At 39.7% G+C, this 22,318-nt stretch overlaps 1 protein-coding gene across 7 annotated transcripts in view; it reads right to left on the bottom strand.

The window, feature by feature from the left end:
* LOC125461299 (extracellular sulfatase Sulf-2-like) overlaps positions 1 to 22,318 on the bottom strand; it is a 299,570-nt gene that overhangs the window by 165,770 nt on the left and 111,482 nt on the right. The window lies entirely within an intron of this gene.

Raw genomic sequence — 22,318 nt, 5'->3', positions numbered from 1 at the left:
AGAAATCAATTTTTAATATAACTGGTACAAAGCCAACTGTGTTACAAGTAGACCTTAAGAATTAGGCACAAGTCATTTTAATAGTGGTGAATCATAGAACCGCAATACAGAGAAAGAGGCAATTCAGCCCATCAAATTTGTGCTGGCTCTATCAGAGAGCTATTTATTCATTTATGTCTGCAACATTTCCTCCTTCAACTGTTTAACCAATTTCTTTTTAAGAGAAACAGACAAGATGGTGGGAAAGTAAAAGTTAACAAAATGCAGCAAACTTGCTCAGTTATTGAGAAACGAAACATCCTGGAGTTACAAGTAAACCTTGAATGATCACATTTAGTTCCAAGCTTAGGTAACTTCTCACGAGGATAGTTGCGCAGTTATGTCCACTTGGGAATGCCGATTCTCAGCACTTTCAGTATGGCAGCAAAAGCTTTCGTATTGAATGCAAAGGTCAGCAAGTTGTGTGTCTGATCATGCATATGTGCAGGGGGCAGGGAAGAGAGACTTTGCGGGAGTTTCTGTGCATTGGGGCTTGATGGCTGTTGGTAGGTAGGTTTCAATCCAAGCATTGAGAGAAATGAGTGCACTGAAATGGAGGCAAGGCAGACTCCTAATAAATTTAAGCCCTTTTTAAAAAGCATCTGAGGCATTCAGATGTGATTCTTGAATTGTGACTTACTTATCCATTGGAAAGAGAACAATACATCAAAACATACCAGGCTCAAGGTTTGTCTCTCATTTTATTTTTGGACAGCATGCATTTGGATTCATAATTTGCCTACACCAATCCTGTTGTCTCTGCACAGCTTGGCGGTCCTGCTTTGATACCACAGTTGTATTGTGGGCTTGCTGATGTGCTGCTCGATGCCTTTCCGTTTAACATGGGCCATTCTGAGAGCACATGGCGAGTTCTGGCTCCAGCAAATGTAATAAAATGTTCCAAGGCACTTCACAGGAGTGAATATTAGAAAACAAAAATATAACACTCAGCCACATTATGAGATATTAGAATGAAATGGCCTTGTCAAAGAGGTAAGTTTTAAGAATGTCTTAAAGGAGAAAACCAAAGACATAGTGAGCAGAGGGGCACAGGGAGCAGGTCATTAATAGAAAAATAATTAAAGTTGTGGATGCACAAGAGGCCAACATGAAGACCAATACCTCTGAGCCTTTGGACACAGGTGGGAGAATGGGGAGGGTTGCAACCATGGAAGGACTTGCAAAGATGGATGGGAATATTAAGATCAAACATTGCTTGATTTGGAGGCAGTGCAGATCAATGTACACGGGAGACAGGAGAACAGGATTTGGTGCTTTTTGTTAGGACAATACAGAGTTGGGAATGCAATTAAGGTTATGAAAAGCAACACACTGTCTATTGTAATGGTCAAGTCTAAAGACAGCAAAGGCAAGACTGAAGGTTTCAACAGTAGATAAGCTGAGAAAGAACTGAAGTTAAGGAGGTAGAAAAAGCAGATCTTAGTGATAGCACTAATGTATAGTCAAAAGCTTTCTCCGGATGAAATGCAACACCAGTTGGCGGGTTGCCAACTGACAAGTCTAGTCCCTGTACCCTAGGAGAAGGGTGGAGTCAGTAGCTAGGGGGTAGATTGTTCTTTAAAGGATAGGCTGCATTTAAGGGAAGCTGCACTGAATAACACCGGTAAATTTAAACTGTAGAAAACAGAGCACCAGGGCAAACGGGGTTCTAGATTATTGGATGTGGCAACAGAGGCAGGTTTTGTAAGTGTGCAGGAAGAGGGGTGTCACGCTTTCTTGGAGAAGCCCCTCAAATGAATTAGAAAAGATGGTCAGAGAGGTCAACCCCCAGCAGCTGAACAAAAAGGACCTTGCAGCAGTGCCACAAAAGTGCCTAATGATCTCAAGTGGGTGGCTAAGGTCGATGAATGGACCTTCATATGACCTCTTATTTATTCATTAACAAGCTCTCTCACTGCTCAATATGCCACACACGTATCAGACCCATTCAGTACATTCTGGCAATTAAGATTCAAGCATAACATCCAGATACTCCACCTCAACATAACTCCAACATTTCAATGCTGGCATGCTCTATCACCTGAACATATTTTATCAGAATTACTCACTTGTTTCCCCTCTCTCTTGCACAACAAGTTGGTACACAATAGAAAGAGAAAGCAACCCAGTAGAGGAACAAAATACTTATGTCTCCTGAGTGTTACTCCTGTTGTCAGCAGTTCAGGGCCAGTGACAAAATCCCCTCATAGTATGTGTCAAACAGCATTGAGGGTAATAGCATGGTCGTGCCTTACAACTCTTCTCAATTCCCAGCACACCTCATTCCTGCAACTTGGTAATAATGAGTGAGCTGCTTATCATTGTGATCATAGAAACGTGCTTTTTAACCATATCATCGTTACCTTCTAGCAATATTCTCCTTTTGATTTGGAATGCCTTACGATACCAAAGAGTCTATATAAGTATTTGCTTTAGGAGAGTCATTAAATTCTGAGCTGTCTGCTTTTAATAGTGGGTGATTCAAATTAAGGTGAAAAAAATATCCTGAGTAGCACAGTTCTTGTTATCACTGTTATTTTTCATGCTATGTTCATTTTTTAAAATATATTTTGTCCAGCAAACAGGTGGAGAAAAAAAGAGAATGATGTCTGACAGTATCAACTATCTTGGTCAAAAGCCACAATCTCCTAGTTCCAGAACTGAAGAAAATAACTGTTTTCAGAATACCCCAAGGCAACTGTAAACATTGAGAATTTATAATTGGCGTATTCTACATGTATACTCATTTGCCTCACCTGTATTGGCATTTTAATGAAGCATTTTTGTTGCTGTTCACATCCAGAAATGCCATTTATTGTTGACTATGAGAATCCCACAAGAACAGATATCTTATTAAAAAGTTAATTTAAAAGTGATTTTCTGTTGCAATAACAAAGAGAAATGTCAAGTTCCTACTTACAACTTGAGACCCAGTACAGGAATATGACTCACCAGGATTCCAGTATTCCAATGCCGAACACTTCAGGGAAATGAAAGGTCAGGTGGTCTGTAACAAATTTCTCAGAATGCAGCAGAACAGTTTGAAAAATAGCATTTCATGTAACAGAAAAGTGTCAATGATTCTTTTAAAATGAAAAGAAAGGCGTTATTACACATTATTATTCAAGATCATTGTTGTATGCAATTACCGGACACTAGCAACTTCAACAACATAGTTGCTGTATACTGAACACTGTTATCATAAAATCCCTACAGTGTTAAAACAGGCCATTTGGCCAAACAAGTCCACATCTACTCCTTGAACAGCATCCCATCCAGACTTACCACACCCCCCTCCCCCAAGTCTATCCCTGTTTTGCCACATAGCTAATCCACCTAAACGGCACATCCCTGGACATTGTGGGCAATTTAGCAAGGCCAATTCACCTAACCTGCAGATCTTTGGATTGTGGGAGGAAACCAGAGCATCCAGACAAAACTCATGCAGGCACAGGGAGAATATGTAAACTCCACACAAACAGTCAGCCAAGGCTGGAATTGAACCTCGGTCCTTGGCGCTGTGAGGCAGTAGTGCTAACCACTGAGCGACTGTGCCGCCCATGTCATTATCTGATTCAGTCATTAAATGCCATTATAAGGAATAGCTATTGGACTCTGTTATGGATGACATTACTAAACAGCATTATTAAGCCACATAACTGAGCTGTTACTGGTGTGCCAATAAAGCCATCATTGGACTTTATCACAGGGGCACTGTGTGAGAGCTGATGACAAATGTGAAAAGATAGAACAAACCTACACAGGTATGATAGGTCAAATTACTTTCTTATGCACTCCAAAACTTGACAGGAGAAATTTTTAAAAATACATTATTAAATTGATGAGAGATTGCAAGCTCAGATGTGGAAGAATCTGGATATTAGTACGCAAATCATAAAGGCTTGCAGCCATGTCCAGTGGGTGATAGGACAGACAAATAGAATGTTGGCATTTAATTAAAATGGAAGAGAGTATAAAAATCAGGAGACCTTACTGTCATACCACAGTGAAAATATTGTGAACATTCTCTTGCCTTCTCCTGTAGCCCTTGATCCACTTAAATCAAGATCCTATCTTTCTCAGCCTCAAATACACTTTGACCTGGCCTCCACAGCCTTCTGTGGCAACAAGTTTCAAGATTTAACTGCCCTCAGGCTAAGGAAATTCTCCCTCAACTCAGTTCTAAAGAGGTTACCCCTTTACTGAGGCTGTGCCCTTGGGTCCTAGTCTCTCCTGCTAATGGAAAGATCTTCTCCATGTCCCCCCTATCCTGGTCTCTCAGCATTCTGTAAATTTCAATGACATCCTCCTTCATCCTTCTAAACTCCATTCTGCACACAACCAGAGTCCTTAAGTGCTCTTCGTATGACAAGCCCATCATCCCTGGGATCTTTTGAGTGACAAAACAAGCTCAACAAGCTGAGTGACCTAGTCCTGCTCCTAATTCAGATGTACACTCGAACTACTTTTTTGGATTGTGTTAGGTGACATTAATATTGAACAACATTATTTGATACCACTCCAGTCAACAATATTGGACTCATCCCTTCTGCCAACACCATCAGCTCCCAAAAAAATCACCTTTTATACATATAAAACTTTTCTTTTAAAAATAAAGTCATAGAATGTTTAAACAAGTTCTGAATCAGACTCTTTAAGAAAAATCACCTAGCTCAATCCTGTTGTCCTGCTTGCTCACCATCACTATCTGTCTCATTTTGCAACCAGCTATCTCATTCTGTTGAGCAGTCTGGTGATATCTGGTTAAACAAAATGATTCACAATATAGAATTGCAAACTTTAACCATTATCCTGGTGAACTAATTGTTTTAGAATTACTCTAATTCTTCTACAACTGTTTAATAGTTAATATTGTTTATTATCACATTAGTAGCTTGAAGACCAATGAAGAAATTTACTGCTATTTGTGACATGGCATTCCATCATATATTTTAAGAATTTCATCATGTTCACTTAGTCTTCCAAATGTTGAGACTTTCAGAAAATTGGTATTAGTACATTAAAGTACACATTGACATAACAGTTCAAATCATTGGTTAAATTGCTTCAGACATGAATCACAGCACTATTCAATACTCAAATCCTTTTCCGATGGCAAGATAATCATTTTTGAAGCTTTGACGGGAGGTGTGCACAGGGACCCCGAGGCATTCCTATTGCAGCAGACTCCAAAGGAATTGCCTACACAACTGAAGATTCCACTAGGCTATGCCCGTACAACTGCTAATCTCAAAAGTAACCATTTAAATTGAAGAATTGAGAGTTGCATTGTAGTTAAGTAGATAGTTATGCAGGAAAAGTTAGACTGTTAAAAACCTAGCCTAACTCTTCAGAAACTATTCAACTAACCCGCAAATTAATAGCTGACCAACCCCAACTACACATCTCCAGACACTGAACCAACACTCTCCTCACCCATACATGACAACAAATCACCTTCCCCACTTCTGTCACAAGACCCAGCTCCCTGACATTCCTCCCTGAGTTCGATATTCTCTACCACCACCAGATGGACAAGCATCACTCCACTGCTAATCCCAATATCTCCCATGCATCCTGACCTACCTAAATGCTTCTGACCAATTCCTCTTGCCACCTAGGGCCCTGCACTTTGCACCCTATTCGCCCAGCATCTTACACATTCCACCCGGGCATGCTAACTTTGTGCCCTTGCTCTTTCACAGGAGCTGTCAAAATGGCTGCTTGTGATGGTGGCCCTTTGAATCTCAGAATATGGTGACAGAGTGCTGGGATAAGTGGGCATGGTTTGCATTCCCTGGTGATTCAATGCCACAAGAGATCTGTCAGAATTCAAGTACAGCTTCGCATTTCTGAAGGAGCCTCTGACTGGAATCTCCTGTCAGAAAAGTGTGCATCTCTTATTATGTAAAAAATAAATGGATTAATAATCTGCATGTGATGGCAATTTGTTGGAAAATCCAGCCCCATTTGTGCAAATTGTTACATCAGTTATTGACCCACTGGGAACAGATGCACCATGGAAATGTGAAGCACAGCAACCAAACATCAAGCAGTTTGCCATCGCTGATCTTCCTTTTCCCTAGCCATGGTGACAGACAACTTCAGACACAGACCTGCCCTATAGGTAGGCAAGTACAGGTGAAGATAAGAGAGAAAATGAAAACATCCTTAGCTTAAAAATAAAAGTAGGATATTTGCACAAAAAGATCAAACAACACGAAAACAAATGATCTCAGCAAAAGTCATCTAAAAGATGCAAGTCAGTGTCTCTAAACAAAAAGCAGTAGTGTATTGTCAGAGAAGAACCAACTACATCAGAACTTATGATAATTTGGCAGAGTGCTCTGTTGGTGCAACCAAGCTGGAGGGACTTTCTGTCACCCGACTTTTCAAAAATCTATTTAACAAAATACCATGGATGTAATTGCCTGTCAATTTCAGCTATCTAGCCAAAGTTTTATATGAAAAAATGAAAATCATTGAGCCTACTACTAGTCTATCTGATAACTGCTCATACCCGCTATGCCTCAGTTAAATCAGGCTACATATCACAAACAAATGTCCAATACATTTCAAGACATTGAAAAATGCTTGAGACTTGTACTTTTATGTGTAGCTTTGCAGTTTGGCTTATTATTCAACTGATGTGTTTCCAATATATTAAATCAGAAACCAACATCACTCTCACACACACACATAGCATGTAATTATTGAAAGTTGTGACAAGTGGCTAGAAAGACTCAACAGGTCAGGCAGGCAGCACCTTCGTTGGGGGTGGGGGGGGAGACTTCAGTTTAATGCACTTTTATCAGAACGGAATATCACCAAGAATCTCTCAATTTAGATTTACAACATTCACACTTTTTTTGCTTCGTTGTTAGTGATTAATTGTTGTTGTTCTATCAAATGTTTACTTGGTACTGTTTTCATATCACAAAGGCACCTACTTCCACAACATAGTCTGTCTATGCCTTGACCCACATGGCTTGTTACTTTCGACCTAATTTTGTTACTCTAAAACTCAACTCGCCCAATGTCCACCTTGCTGGTCTCCCATTCCCACTTTCTTCAAAGAACTTCAATTAATCTAAACCTCTGCTGACCCCAACGCAGCCTGCATCAATGTGCTTACTCATCATTCTATTCTTTGTTGGTCAATAATCACTGATTCACCCAAATCTCCCAATTAAAATTGGTTTACATCTTATCTTTCACTGGAAGCTCCTTCAATTTTACAGCACTCCATCCCATTGTCTCTGGCGTCCTATACACCTTTCCATCCCCCACTGTTGACAACATGATTGCATCGATAGCCATTGGCATTCAATTCTGATGAATTCCTTTCCCAATCCTCAATAGCTCTATTACATCTATTAAAACGCTCCTTAAAATTCATCTCCTTAACTACGGTTTTGCTCAACCTCCTGATTTTTTTCTTGGTTTCTATTTAGGCATCTATTTGTGCTTGCTTATCCCTTTATCGAGCACCTCGAGATGTTCTCCAACACAAACAGATTACTTTTATCCAAGTTGCCAGTGTTACTTTATTTGTACCATAGCTTTTGAGGATAGAAATGGAAAGTTGGAAGAAATGACCAAGTTTCAGAAACTTGCAAATGTAAAATCTTAATCGAGCCAACTATTCCATGTGGAACCTTTCATGTAACATTCATGTGACATTAACAGGCTGATTTTAACGATCAGAAAAGTAAATCAGAGCAGAGCAGGTCTTTGCTTGAGTATGGACCAAACGTAGTTCGGAAAAAGGCTGAAAAGGAGTAACAAAGTAAAACACAGAGAGCCTAATTACATTATAAAAACAAAGAATACAACTGAAAATAGCACAATATTTATTCCATTAAATCATGGCCCTATTCCTTACCCCCTCCCCCACCATGAGTTACCTAACCTAATCCTACACAATTAACCCAATGCTTCAACATTTGTTTTATAAAACACTTTGCATTTTGTGATCTGGAATGCATGAAAAGTAGACTAAACTGCTACTTTCACCAAGGAATTGGGTAAACACTTCAGAAATTCTATTTCCCCAAGTTCTCTAGATGTTTCATTTTCGAGTTGCAGTCTCATATCATGATCTCTGATCAATGGAGCAATGTCATTGTGTCATTATACATAAGAACTAGGAGGAGGAGTAGGCTGTTCGGCCCTTTGAGCCCGCTCCACCATTCAATAAGATCATGGCTGATCTTTTCATGGACTCAGATCCACTTATCCGCATTCTCACCGTATCCCTTAATTCCTTCATTGTTCAAAAAAAATCTACTTTAGGTTTAAAAACGTTTATCGAAGTAGCATCAACTACTTCACTGGGCAAGGAATTCCATAGATTAACAACCCTCTAGGTGAAGAGGTTCCTTCTCAATTCAGTACTAAATCTGCTCCCTCTTGTCCTAGCTTCACCTGCCAGTGGGAACATCCGCTCTACTTCTATCTTATAAAATTATGAAGGGAATCGATATGTTTCCATAAAATCCCCCCCCCCCTCAATCTCCTGAATTCCAATGAAGAGTATGGAGTATAGATCATAGACTCCCCGCAGTGTGGGAACAGGGCCTTCGGTTCAACAAGTCCACACTGACCCACACAGCATCCCACCCAGACACATCCCCCAATAAACCCAACTAATCTACATATCCCTGAACACTACAGGCAATTGACCATGACCAATTAACCTAGCCTGCATATCTTTGGACCATGGGAAGAAACCGGAGTACCCAGACGAAACTGGAGCACCTAGAGGAAACTCACGCAGACACGGGGAGAATGTGCAAATTCCACACAGACAGTTGCCAGAGGGTGGATTCGAACACTGGTCCCTGGAACTGTGAGGCAGCAGTGCTAACCACTGAGTCACCGTGCTACCCTAATGTTATTAGTCAAAAAAAATGGAATGCTTACAAATTTGCATGTCATCAAAAGTTTCAGTTTATCTAATCTTTTTCCAACTACTCGAAAACTGATAATAGACAGCAGCGTTGATTTTAATTTATTCTTGTGTAAACAAAGTATTAGCGTAAATAAGAATGATGTATCATCAATGAGCTGCATCTTGAGTTCTTGACTCAAGCATAACAGGTGAAATCTGTATACTGCATTCACAACTGCACATTTTGGATGATTTGCGAAAATTTATTATAGCCAGGCATGTTAATGATACTAGCCCGAAGAATTGGTGTTGGGCAGCTGGAATCTGAAGGCTTCCTGTAGCAATAAGGAGAGACAGTGTGCTAGCACAGATGGAGGAGTGGCGGTGTCACTTGACCACCCAGCATCGCAAGAAACACTCCCTAAATTTCTTTACTAGTGCCTGGACTTGAGGTCCATGTGCAACAGCTACAACCAAAACTAGAACTCAATTGTGCACAGAACCCAGGAAGGGCCAGCACACAGGGAAAGTTGATCCTAAGTGATGACATGCCAAAAATTTCTAACTGACCCTAGCCTGATTAGAATTCTAAATGCAAGTCGCATAATACAAAGTCAAATAAAATCTGGATCAGTCATAAGACTCAGTTGAACCAAGTCTGAATTAAAATAGTTTCCTTAAATTGGCAGTCAAATTACATAAATTGCATGAAGCACAATGCTCATTCAGTTCAATCTTTCATCTGAAGAAATGTTGAAAAGCAAAATCATGTGGATGTTTGAAGAAACAATGATGCTAAAGCATCTTTTCAACTATGGAATGATAACTATTTCCCAAATAAAAGTGACAAGTAATAGTAGATTTTAATAATGCATCCAGCAAATATCATGCACAGCAACTGCTAATAAAACTGGGCTTGGTTTTTTTGGCACAGATTCCACCACACCCTCCACAGAAAATCAATGAAAAACAAGTGGATTTTAGCACTATAAAGGAAATAAATACTTCACAGACACCTCCAGCATCAAATCTCAAACTTGGCAATAAAAATGATTTCTTCGTTTGATATCAGATTCTAGTTGACACAAGGAGGGGTTTGGTGAGACTATTACAAAAATACAAAATACTCATTGTTAGAAGCATTTGTGCTATAAGTGCCGCTGTGAAATTATGATCAGCAGCCAATACAAATGTTAGAAAAGTGCAAATATACAGTCAACTAAAAGATAGACTGCTGACTTTCCCTGGCTGAACACCTTTCCAGCTGTCATTACACCTTTCATCCCATTACTGTGCTGTTAAAAGACAGAATAAAAAATATGAGAAGACACTCAAGAGATCCTTACACAATCTTAGCTTCATAAACCTACCACTTTGATTTCTGGACTTATTACTGGGTGGCGACCAAAAAAAAAACACCCATTGTAAGTGGGTTATCATTTGCAAAGGAACACTAGCAACACATTCATTCTTCATTCCAACCGGTTTGCAATGCTTGAATGAAGGCAGTTTAGCTGCTTTTTCTGACAGGCAACAAAGCAAAATCGGTCACCGTTAGTGCATCCTTCCGCTGATCGGTATCTTTGCAACTTCCTCTAACTTTACAGCACTTATTGGTCCTCTAATTCTGGTCTCTTGTGCATCCCCAATTTTAATTGCTCCACTGTTCAGCATTGTTAGATCAGCTGCTTGGACCCCAAATTAGAGAAATTTCCCTTTAAACTATGCAACACAGTTTCTGAAGGAAGGTGACTGGACACAGAATGTTAAGTCGACTTTCTCTCCACAGATGTTGCCAGACCTGCTGAAATTTTCTAGCAATTTCTTTTTTCATTCCTGATTTTCAGCATCCACTGTTCTTTTGGAGTTTTTCTTGTTTAAGTATGTCACTAAGTTGTCCCACAAGTTTTTTGCCCCGTCAGGTTGGTGTCAAGTGATAGTACTGGTACTTGGTATTCCAAATCAGAATGGTGTCAAATTCCTCAATCAATTTCTAACTTTTGTTCACACTAATGCTTTTTGCCTTTTATATTTACAAACTCAACAGAATATCCACTATCAGAAAAATTAGACCATTAAGGAACAGAGTTAAATTGAGTCAAATAATACCTTTTGTTTAAGAGGTGTGAAATGCTTTTGTTTAAGGTGTAAGAGACACTTGGGAGCCTTTGCTGCCCATTCCCCAAAGACTCAATTTTTGTCATAGGTCACATGAAATATGGGGACAACTAGCCATTTAGATACAGAACTGACTCAAAAGGTAGGAGACAGTGTGTGGTGGTGGAGGATTGCTTTTCAGACTGGAGGCCTGTGACCAGTGGGGTGGCACAAGAATTGGTGCTGGGTCTACTGCTTTTTGTTACCTACCAAAACAATCTGGAATAAACCAAGTGGAGGCTTGGGGACCGCTTTGCAGAACACCTCTGCTCGGTTCGCAACAAACAACTGCACCTCCCAGTCGCTAACCATTTCAACTCCCCCTCCCATTCTTTAGATGACATGTCCATCATGGGCCTCCTGCAGTGGCAGAACGATGCCACCCGAAGGTTGCAGGAACAGCAACTCATATTCCGCTTGGGAACCCTGCAGCCCAATGGTATCAATGTGGACTTCACCAGCTTCAAAATCTCCCCTTCGCCCACCGCATCCCAAAACCAGCCCAGCTCGTCTCCTCCCCCTACTGCATCCCAAAACCAGCCCAGCTTGTCTCTGCCTCCCTAACTTGTTGTTCCTCTCAGCCATCCCTTCCTCCCACCCCAAGCCGCACCTCCATTTCCTACCAACTAACCTCATCCCACCTCCTTGACCTGTCTGTCTTCCCTGGACTGACCTCTCCCCTCCACCTATCTTCTTTTCTCTCCATCTTCGGTCCGCCTCCCCCCTCTCCCTATTTATTCCAGAACCCTCACCCCATCCCCCTCTCTGAAGGGTCTAGGCCCGAAACGTCAGCTTTTGTGCTCCTGAGATGCTTCATCCAGCTTCACACTTTATTATCCTGGAATGTGAACACAAGCGATATGGTTACTAGGTTTGCAGAGGACACCAAAATTGGACAACAAAGATGGTTACCTCTGAGTACATCAGGTCTTTGATCAGATAGGCCAGTGGGCCGAGGAGTGGCAGACAGAGTTAATTTAGATAAAGGGGAGGTGCTGCATTTTGGGAAGGCAAGTCAGGACAGGACTGATGATACACTTAGTGGTACGGCCCTATTGAGTGTTGCTGAACAAGGAAATCTTGGAGTGCATGTTCATAATTCCTTCAAAGTGGAGTTATCTTTCTAAATGGAGTCAAGTTAGGTAAAGGGGAAGTACAACGAGATCTGGGTGTTCTTGTACATCAGTCAATGAAAGCAAACATGCAGGTACAGCAGGCAGTGAAGAAAGCATGCTGGCCTTCACAACAAGAGGAATTGAGTGCAGGAGCAAAGGAGTCCTTCTGCAGCTGTACAGTGCCCTGGTGAGACCGCACCTGGAGTATTGTGTGCAGCTTTGGTCTCCAAATTCGAGGAAGGACATTCTTGCTATTGAGGAAGTGCAGCGCAGGTTCGCGAGGACAATTCCTGGAATGGCAGGACTATCATATGTTGAAAGATTGGAGCGACTCGGCTTGTATACACTTGAGTTTAGGAGGATGAGAGGGGATCTGATTGAGATGTATTAGATTAAGGGATTGGACAATCTGGAGGCAGGAAGCATGTTTCCGCTGATGGGGGAGTCCAGAACCAGAGGACACAGTTTAAAAATAAGAGGTAGGCCATTTAGAACAGAGTTGAGGAGAAACTTCTTTACCCAGAGAGTGGTGGATATATGGAATGCTCTGCCCCAGAAGGCAGTGGAGGCCAACTCTCTGGATAGTTTCAAGAGAGAGATGGATAGAGCTCTTAAAGATAGTGGAATCAAGGGTTATGGGGATAAGGCAGGAACAGGATACTGATTGTGGATGATCAGCCATGATCATAATGAATGGTGGTGCTGGCTCGAAGGGCCGAATGGCCTACTCCTGCACCTATTGTCTATTGAGTTGTAGGTAAGCAGGATTGTTGGGTATGCTTGCCTTTAATAGTCAGTGCATTGGAGTATAGAATCTGTGAGGTCGTGTTGTGTCTGTACAGGACATCGGCTAAGCCACTTTCGGAATACTAGTCTGTAATTCTGGTCTCCTCCTATAGGGAAGATATTGTGAAACTTGGAAGGGTTTAGAAAAGATTTACAAGGGTGTTGCCAGGGTTGGAGGGTTTGAGCTATGGGGAGAAACTGAATACGCTGGGGCTATTTTAGCTGGAACATTGGAGGCGGAGGGGTGACCTTAGAGAAGTTTATAAAATCATGAGGAGCATGGATACAGTAAATAGACAAGTCTTTTCCTCAGTGTAGAGGAGTCCCAAACTAGAGGGCATAGGGTTAAGGTGAGAGGGGAAAGATAGAAAAAGGGACTTAAGGGGCAACTCTTTCAACAGAGTGCTGTGAATGAAATGACCTGCCAGAGCAAGTGGTGGAAGCTGGTACAATTGACAACATTTTAAAAAAGGCATCTGGATGGGTACATGAATTGGAAGGGCTTAAAGATTTATGGGGTCAAGTGCTGGCAAATGGGACTAGATTAATTTAGGACATCTGGTTGGAATGGACAAGTTGGACCAAAGGGTTTGCTTCTATGGCATACAGCCATAGGACTCTGACTAGTATAAATTGGTAAACAGATTACAGAGAGGTTAAGCAAATAAACAATTAGAGCATTGCCCCCACTGCTTTGCATGGTATTCCGGCACTTATGCTTTGCAACTATTGAAGATAAATTAAAGAAGGGCACAATTATTTATTTGACCAATTCAGAGGTTCAGCTAAAGTGAAAATATTGTACATGTGTGGTGAACACTCCATTGTATGCATAATTAGAAGCACAGATCCATCTGTAGTCTCATATCTCTCACTTCATTGTATTCAAGTAAAGGCATATTTCTGCTGCTAACAGTCTTTGTCAATATCAGTAAGCAACGGCCTCTTCTGCATCTAAAGTTTCAGAACTAATATGGAATGGTACTTAGATGCAAAATGAAGGCAATACAGGAGAAAATTACCTGCTGTTGGAATTGTAGTTGTGTACTTACAGTCAAAGCATAGAATTTATTTCAAATGAAGCAACTAATCTGTTTGGGACCATAATTCTCTGTATTTGAAGTCTGCTGCTCAGCTAATGAAAATAATAGTAGCAGATAATTGGCTAGCCACAGGCTTCATATTTTAATTCACCCATTAAAGCTTTAATTATTGTTTGTGACATCATGTTTAATAATATAGAACAAAGTCAGTTTGACATAAATCTTTTAAAGCAGATCTTTCAAAAATATGTCAGAGAAAGGCTACGCATTACTGACTTTGTAATCTTGATCAACAGACACTCAATTAAAAAAGAAATCACAATTCAGTAATTTAGTTCCTGAAATAGATGATAGCACTGTAAAATAAAAAAGTCATTAAATAGACAACAGTTCTTTAAATAAAGGGGGGAAATGCTATTGTAAGAACCAAGCTCCCCTTGTATTAAAGCTGCCTTGTGCCTTACTGCAGTTCTTTTAAGCTGCAGGAAATTAATTAGCTGCACAAAGCCTCCAGGCATCATGACAAAAATGCTCACCAAAAGCCCTGTGCTTTTCTTACAGGAGCCATGTTTCTGTTCTTTCAGCACTGCAATATCATTGTGCTATTTTGGCTCAGTGATCTTCATTCAAAGACAAAAAAGCTTCACATTTTTCATGCCTGTGCCATCTAACAGGATAGCATGGCATCATCTACTGGTTCTGTGGGGAAATGAGAAAAAGTGATTGCACTGTTAATTGGGTCTCTAACTGCTTAAGTGTGATGTTTTACAACCACATTTGATCTTAAACAGAAGTAAAACCAACAATATCTATTGGCCAATGGTTTCTTCCATGCAAAACTCTATTAAATACTAAACATGCTGAGTATTTTCATTCTCTAGCATTTCTCGAATGGGAATATTTTCAATGATTGGTTTGGATTAACCTAATGCGTATGATGATACTTGTTAACGTCAGTTTTACTGAAATAGTTTTAAAACTAACACATAACGGCATTGAGACTAACTATTCTAAACCCCGAAATTGAAATAATTCTGTAAATCTCCATTCAAAATAAGGACCAATATTTAAGACAAATTTATTCTATCAGAAAATGGCACATTTAACACGCTTGCAACCTCTAAGGTTTTCCAGCATATATAAAGACCACACAAATAAGATCACCACATTATTCCAGAAACATGAAGGTTAATTTCAAAGTCCTGTTGCTCATAACAAAAGATAAAACCAAAGCATTGTAGCTCGGTACTCTGACTAAACTCCATCTAAACATTGCACCCAGCAAAACGAGTCCAGTATCTCCACAGATGATGAAGAATTTGTTTAATTCAACTGTTTGTCTGGGTCATTGAATATCTCTGGACTGATAATACTTGGTCATTACGCATTAGTTTTGCAGCAGATGAATGCTAAAGTACCAATTTTCTGAAAAATCTGCCAATAAAAAGCCTGTTTGATAATGTCAGGAAATTATATGCAAACATAATTTTCAATAATATGGGCAGAGAAAATACAAAGTGCACCTGCCTTTTTCTCACTATGCATTTCCAGTAGGCAAAGCCACATGCTGCGCCGTTCACATGTGAAAAATTAGCACATAGATATAATCACAGATTCAAAAAGTAGACTGAGGGGAATGACATTCTTTGGCTTATTTAATGTTAATTGCAAAATAGCATCCTGCCATTTTCCAATCACAGCATCCATTGTTCCTTAAATTAGTCCAATTTCCTGGTCTCAAACTCCATTTCACAATCCTGTTACAGATTTTCATTATTCTCTCCATGTGTACCTGTCTCATGACCGTAGAACACTTCTTACAAAGCTCAGGGAAAATCTGCCCATTAGAAATTGCATCATAAGATATAAAGCTTTAAGTTTTGGAAGGTGTCAGTGAAGGGAAAATATACAAGAATGCACATGCCACATGTTAGAGTACTTACTTCTTTATTAAAAAAATACTTATTTGTTATTGCTTAGCTCCTGAAGTACTTTACTTATTGTATGACAATAAATGTTAGCAATACACTTGTAATTGTTAATTGAAGAAATCATCCTTATCTTTTTTTCTCAGTCTACTGTTTTGCTTAGTTTTGGTCAGCTAATAGAGAAGGACTATATTTATCACAAGCTAGCAACAACCCCATGCTAATTTTTTTTTAAAAATTCAAGCATTGGGCAATACTGTTTTAATTGAAAAAGATACAAATTAATGGTATGTATATCAAAAAAAATCCTGTTTGGAGATAGTTTTTTTTTTAAATACTTGTGATTGTGAGGTGCATTTCAAGGCTGAAGTCTTGGAAACACGATATGCAACTAAGACCAGATGTATATTTTGAAGATACATTACGAAAAATTGTAGTTTGTAATCCTACAAATGGAAGTCCATTCATCTGTTTGTGCTGGATCAGAAAAGTTGCATTCTGCTATACAAGGGCGGATTCAAGAGGTTGAATGCTTTTGATATCTTTGGACTACAACCATGATTGAAAATAAGATCTGATGCAATAGTAATGGTGTAACACAGGAAAAAAATTGTCATTTAAAAAGGACGACTAACACAAGAAAAACAACATTTAAAGTCAATCAGCACTCTTTACTGTGATAACACGGTGTGAAGCTGGGTGAGCACAGCAGGCCAAGCAGCAAAGGAGCAGGAAAGTTTGACTTTTCAGGTCTGGACCCTTCTTCAGAAGAAGGGTCCTGATCCGAAATGTCAAACTTTCTTGCTCCTCTGATGTTGCTTGGCCCGCTGTGTTCATCCAGCTTCACACCACGTTATCTCAGATTCTCCAACATCGGCAGTTCCTACTAACTCTTTACTGTATTCATTTAACTTTGGAATCAGAAGTTTTGCAGGTGTTGTATTTGGTGATTATTCTTCTAGAATGCAACATGGTTGTTGTTAAACTAGTTAAAAGCATTTCTCAAGGCCATCATCACAAAAAAGTGTACTGCTTATATAGAATATCTCATCTGCTTCCTACTATTAATGTATTGTGATTAGTTTCAGAATCATTAATAATGAAAAATTATAGAATCAGACATTGCCTTGATTACTTATCAGATTCTGTTGAAGTAAACAAAGCTTTCTCCATTACTGTTCATTATCCAAAGTATATTATTTCAAAAGGACAGAAATGTTTATCACAGCAATTTTGGTTTGTGAAAGAATAAGAAAAGCTGAAAATTAAAGAGGTATCATGCTCATCATGTTAACCTTGTGTAAATGAGACAAGGCATTCAATGCCAATCCTGACATGTGCTTCAATAACCAATTAAACACTCATTAAAATAAGGAAAGGATTTTGTCTTTTTTAAAAATTTTGACAACGTTCCAAGTCTACAATGAAATGGTGTCGTGACACTTTACTTTTAAAGGTTATTTAACAGAATTTCCTGAAAATGAAAATTATAAAAGGATTAAGTGGTGTGACACAGTACGTAACCGAAGTGTGGGTAATATATTGGTTGATGGGGAGAAATAGTTACTTGACGGAAGAGTTATGTCAGGTGGATTTGCTGCACATGACACTGAACAACATTTTTATTCAGAGGCCCAGCTGTGTAACTTATATTAGTAGCTTGGGTTCAGAAGCTCAATGTAAATAATGTGCATACAATACTAAGTGAAAGAGAGGCATTTGTTTCTGAGGAGACACCTGGGACTTGCATTTTATGTAACTCAATTATTATGCCCACTTTCTGAATATGAAATTTAATATCACCGATTGCACAGAATCACGTAGCAAGGGAAACAGCAATGCAAGTATTCCATAATACGTGTCAAAATAGTTCAGGATGAAGTCTCAAACAATACGAATTTTCACAGATTTAATGCAATATTTATCAGTCACTAATACAGTAAACATCAACAAATAGGTCATTCAGTACATGCATACCTTTGGAACATTGTGCTAACTATAACTATGCATTTCTTCTTCAAGCCATTTCCCTGTCTACTTGATGTCCTATGGCTACACAATAAAAAAATCTCTATCTTCAACTAAGTGTTTCCATCTCACCAGAGGCTTAATGCCAATGCTGTATTCAGCTACTTGTGCTGAATAGTCCATTCACACTTTGAGAAATAATTTTGTGGATTGTCTATACTGTGGTGCAATTTGTCACACCTTTCAATGTCAAGACTTTTTTTCAGGATCCAGACACAAACATTTTGAAAAGAAAAAAAAACAGTTCTTCCATGAACTAATCCTTATTTTTGTGCCAGATGTAATCAAACTTCATTCATGACTTCTTGAGATGCATTGTATGTTGACAGGTTAATGGACAAGATATTACCTTCTGCCCATCTTCTGTGGTCAGTATAATGAAGTAAACAGGGTGATAGTTTTAAAGATTAGATGGTAAAATGCTGAAACTGTATAATACTCTTAGACCAGATCTTGGATTGCAATATTGACCTCCAGCCATTAATGATATAAGTTGAGAAAATCAGGTCCAGAATGTGAATGGAAGACTGAACTGAGCAGGACAATGTACTTTTTTTCCCCCTCTCACTGTCAAACAATGGCAATTGTGTGCACCATCCATAAAGGTGCAATGTAGCAAATCACCATGGCTTCTTCAACAGCAACCTATGACCAACTAAGGAGGACAAGGGGAGCAGATGCATGGCAACACTGAACACCTCCAAAGTCTCTCAAAATCCTGGAGTTGGGCTGATCACTGTCCCTTCACTGACAGTCAAAATTCTTAGAAATCAGTGCATAACAATTATATGGCCCACGTGTATCCATTCAAATCCAGAGGAATTGACATAGTCAACTGGGGATGGACAATGAGTGTCCAATGAGAGATGTCCATATCCTTTGAGCAAAATAACAAAAATCAAAGGGTCATTACATGTGGAAGAGTTGTGGGTGCATCCAGCTTTTTGGTCTTCAAAACAGAGGTGACATTACAAAGCTATAAAGCATTAAATTATACAGTGAATGTAAAGATAGAAGACTACTTTAAACTAAACTAAAAAGAGGGACAAAGGGAAGAGACTTACTTAAGAAAAGGAACCAGACTCATGAATAATGTCAAACAATTATTCTTTACGTGAAATTTGATTAACATATCAACACGATTTCTAAATTAGGAGGTGAACAACCTAGATATAATCAGACACTTTAAAAGGGACTACAGGTTCCTTTTTAATACATATATTATACAAAAATTAAAAGGCTGCATTGGAACTAGTGAGGAACAGCGTTAAAAGGGTTGTTCCAGAGAACAGGAATGAGCATGGTGAGCTGAAAGACCTCCTCCTGTGTCAGACTGACTCTATATCAGCCAAAACAAGCATCTGACCTTCTTCATTAGCGTTCATGCTGTGATTTCGAAGCTAATATAGAAACTAAGTCAAATAACATTTTTTTCTATAATTGATTCATGATGTCAAAGGCAATCACTTTTTCCCCCACCTCTGGAAATCAGCATTTTGTCCATGTTTGTACCAAGGCTACCAGGATGTCAGGAACTAAGTGGCACTGGTAGAACCCAAACTGGACAGTGAGAAAGTTATTACTGAGCAAGTTCAGCCTTGCAGCCTCTTCCGTCACTTTACCTCTGATAGCATGTAGACTGATGGGATAGTAATCGACTGGGTTGGATTTATGCTGCTGTTTGTATACAGGACATACCTGGGCAATTTCCACATTATCATCAGGAAGATACAAGTGTTTTGTAGATTTACAGGAATAACTTGGCTACGTGTGCAGTAGGTCCTAGAACACAGGTCTTCAGTGCTATTGCCGGAATGTTGTCCAGGCCCATTGCCTTTTCAGTACCCAGTGCTTCTAACCATTTCTTCTTAACATATGGAAGGAGTTCAATTAGCTGAAATTGGCATCTGACTGCTGGGGACCTCTAAAGGGAAACAGAGAAATCATTCACTTGGCACTTACGGCTGAAGATTTCTGCAAATGTTTTTGCCTTCTCTTCCACTGACCTGCTGGCTCCCTCATCATTGGAGATGGAGTTGATTTATGGAGTCTCCTTTTCCCGTGAATGGCTAAATTGTATACCACCAGGACTATAGAACTTAGATCTAATCTGTTGGCTGTTCTAATTCATGCTGGCTAGTACTTGCTACATACGCACACATGTAGCATTACAGTTCAGTTTGTATTTTTTTTTGGTATGCCTGATACTGCTCCTGGCATGCATTCCTGCATTCATTGAAGCAGCATTGATCACCTAGCCTGATGAGAATGGTAGAGTGGGAGATATGCTCAGTCAGAAGTTGCATTTTGTGTTGAAGTATGTAATTCCTCCTTGTTGGTTCTCTCAGCCCGTTCCACAGACCCAGTTTAATAGTTCTTTAGAGTGAGACCAGCTCAGTCAGTAGTGATGCTGCTGAGCAATTCCTGGAGATGGATGTTGACAACTTCCATCCACCTGTTCCCTTAGCACCCTCACTGCTTCCTCAAATTGTTGCTCAACATGGAGGAGTACTGATGTGATGAGTCAGCTGGGGCAGGGAACACGGTCATCAGGAAGTTTCTTTACTGATATTCTACATGAAACCTAGAGACTTCATGTGGTCTGGAGTCAATGTTGAAGACTCCAAGGGCCATCTGTATCACCACATGCTGTCTGTCCTGCTGGTGGGGCAGGGACGGTGATGGTGTCAGCATGTGTAAAGTATGATTCCACAAGTATGGCCATTAGGCAGTTGCTTGACTGGTCTGGGAGATAGCTCTCCCAGCGTTGGCACTAGACTCCATTTTCCATTGTTGTTTCCAGTGCCTTAGTCATATCAGGTCCTTGGTACAGTTTTATTCCTTTGGATTTTGCAGTAGCTGACAAAACATGGTGACTATTTACCATTTCAGAGGACACGGGAGTCAGCCATATTGGTGTGGGTCTTGTCATATGTAGCTTAGTCCAGGTAGCAACCGAAGACTTTCTTTCCACGCGTGCCCACAGTGTAAGTTTGTATTTTTTCATCCAGCCACCTTATGATGCTCCAATTTAAAAAAAACAGAAGCAAAGCTTTATCTTAAATAAGATTAAAAGTTAGTCTGATGTTAAATACTGTTGAAAATGACTGAGTAAAAAAGCCTTAGTTGCTGGCTAAAACACAGATATGATGGTTGAAAGTAGGTACGAACGAAAAGATACTTTTGAAAATTAGAATTCTGATATTGCTGTAGGCCTGTTACTTAAGGTTCTCTTTCTAAAGTGAACGTATTGAAAACTTGAAGACTGATTATCAGCAGCAGTCGATGGCTTCTGTAGTTGAATAGTCAGAGGTCTCCACAGAGACACTGAATAGAACAGATTTTGGGAGGGAATCAAGCCTCCTTACTTGCTTTGATGGCACTGCAGGTTGTATTCATTGGTAGCCTGGCTCTGTACAGCAGTCCCGAAAGCTGGGTTGCCTTTTCCCTTGTGCTTCCTTAGACTGAGAGCTGTCCCTCTCTGATAGTTTCTTTTGGCATCCTCCTGAGGGAGTTCTGATTAAAATGATGTCTCAGAGTTCATACGTATAAAACTTTAAAGTGGCTGCTATGTTAAACTTGATGAATCATTTTTCTACAAAACAATTTTAAATTTTGCTGAATTCCTCTATGAATTCTCTGGTTTTCTGCTTTCTCTCACACCTTTAAAATGGGTCCATTTGTATTCTCTAAGGGTTAAGTGAAGTCTAACCATTTCCGTTAGTTGATGCTGGCACAGCACATCAGCCTGTCTATTCTCTCTAGTTTAAGTGAATTACAAAGATTATCATGTAACTTACAAGAGCCATCTCTGAAGAAGGGTCTAGGCCCGAAACATCAGCTTTTCTGCTCGTGAGGTGCTGCTGGGTCTGCTGTGGTCATCCAGCCTCAGATTTTATTATCTTGGATTCTCCAGCATCTGCAGTTCCCATTATCACTGCAGGATTCTGGGTTCATTTTAGCAGGCAGATGTTCTTTGCTTTCAAAAGTTTTAACATTATAATCACATAGTTGTGGCAAAGTATATTCAAGCTTGTACTGATAAATGTCTGATCTCTCAGGGAATCAAAGAATAGGAGAACAGGTGGGAAAGTGGAGTTAAGATAGTAGATTAGTCATGATCATATTAGATGGCGGAGCACACACAAGCAGGACATGGTCTAATCCTGATCTTATTTCTTCGGTTCTTATGCTTAGTTCTGACACTTTATTGTATGTCTAATTACTTCCTTCTAATGAGATAAGTCTGTGGATGTTGAAGACGTCGTCGCAGTATTTCAAATCAGGCAGAGTTCTCATGTTTCTGAGAGAAAGGTATTAGCTAAAACA

The sequence above is a fragment of the Stegostoma tigrinum genome, chromosome 19 (assembly GCF_030684315.1).
Source record: "Stegostoma tigrinum isolate sSteTig4 chromosome 19, sSteTig4.hap1, whole genome shotgun sequence".
Classification (NCBI taxonomy): domain Eukaryota; kingdom Metazoa; phylum Chordata; class Chondrichthyes; order Orectolobiformes; family Stegostomatidae; genus Stegostoma; species Stegostoma tigrinum.
Note: the sequence above shows the minus strand (reverse complement) of the source record. Positions and strands in the feature narration are given on the sequence as shown.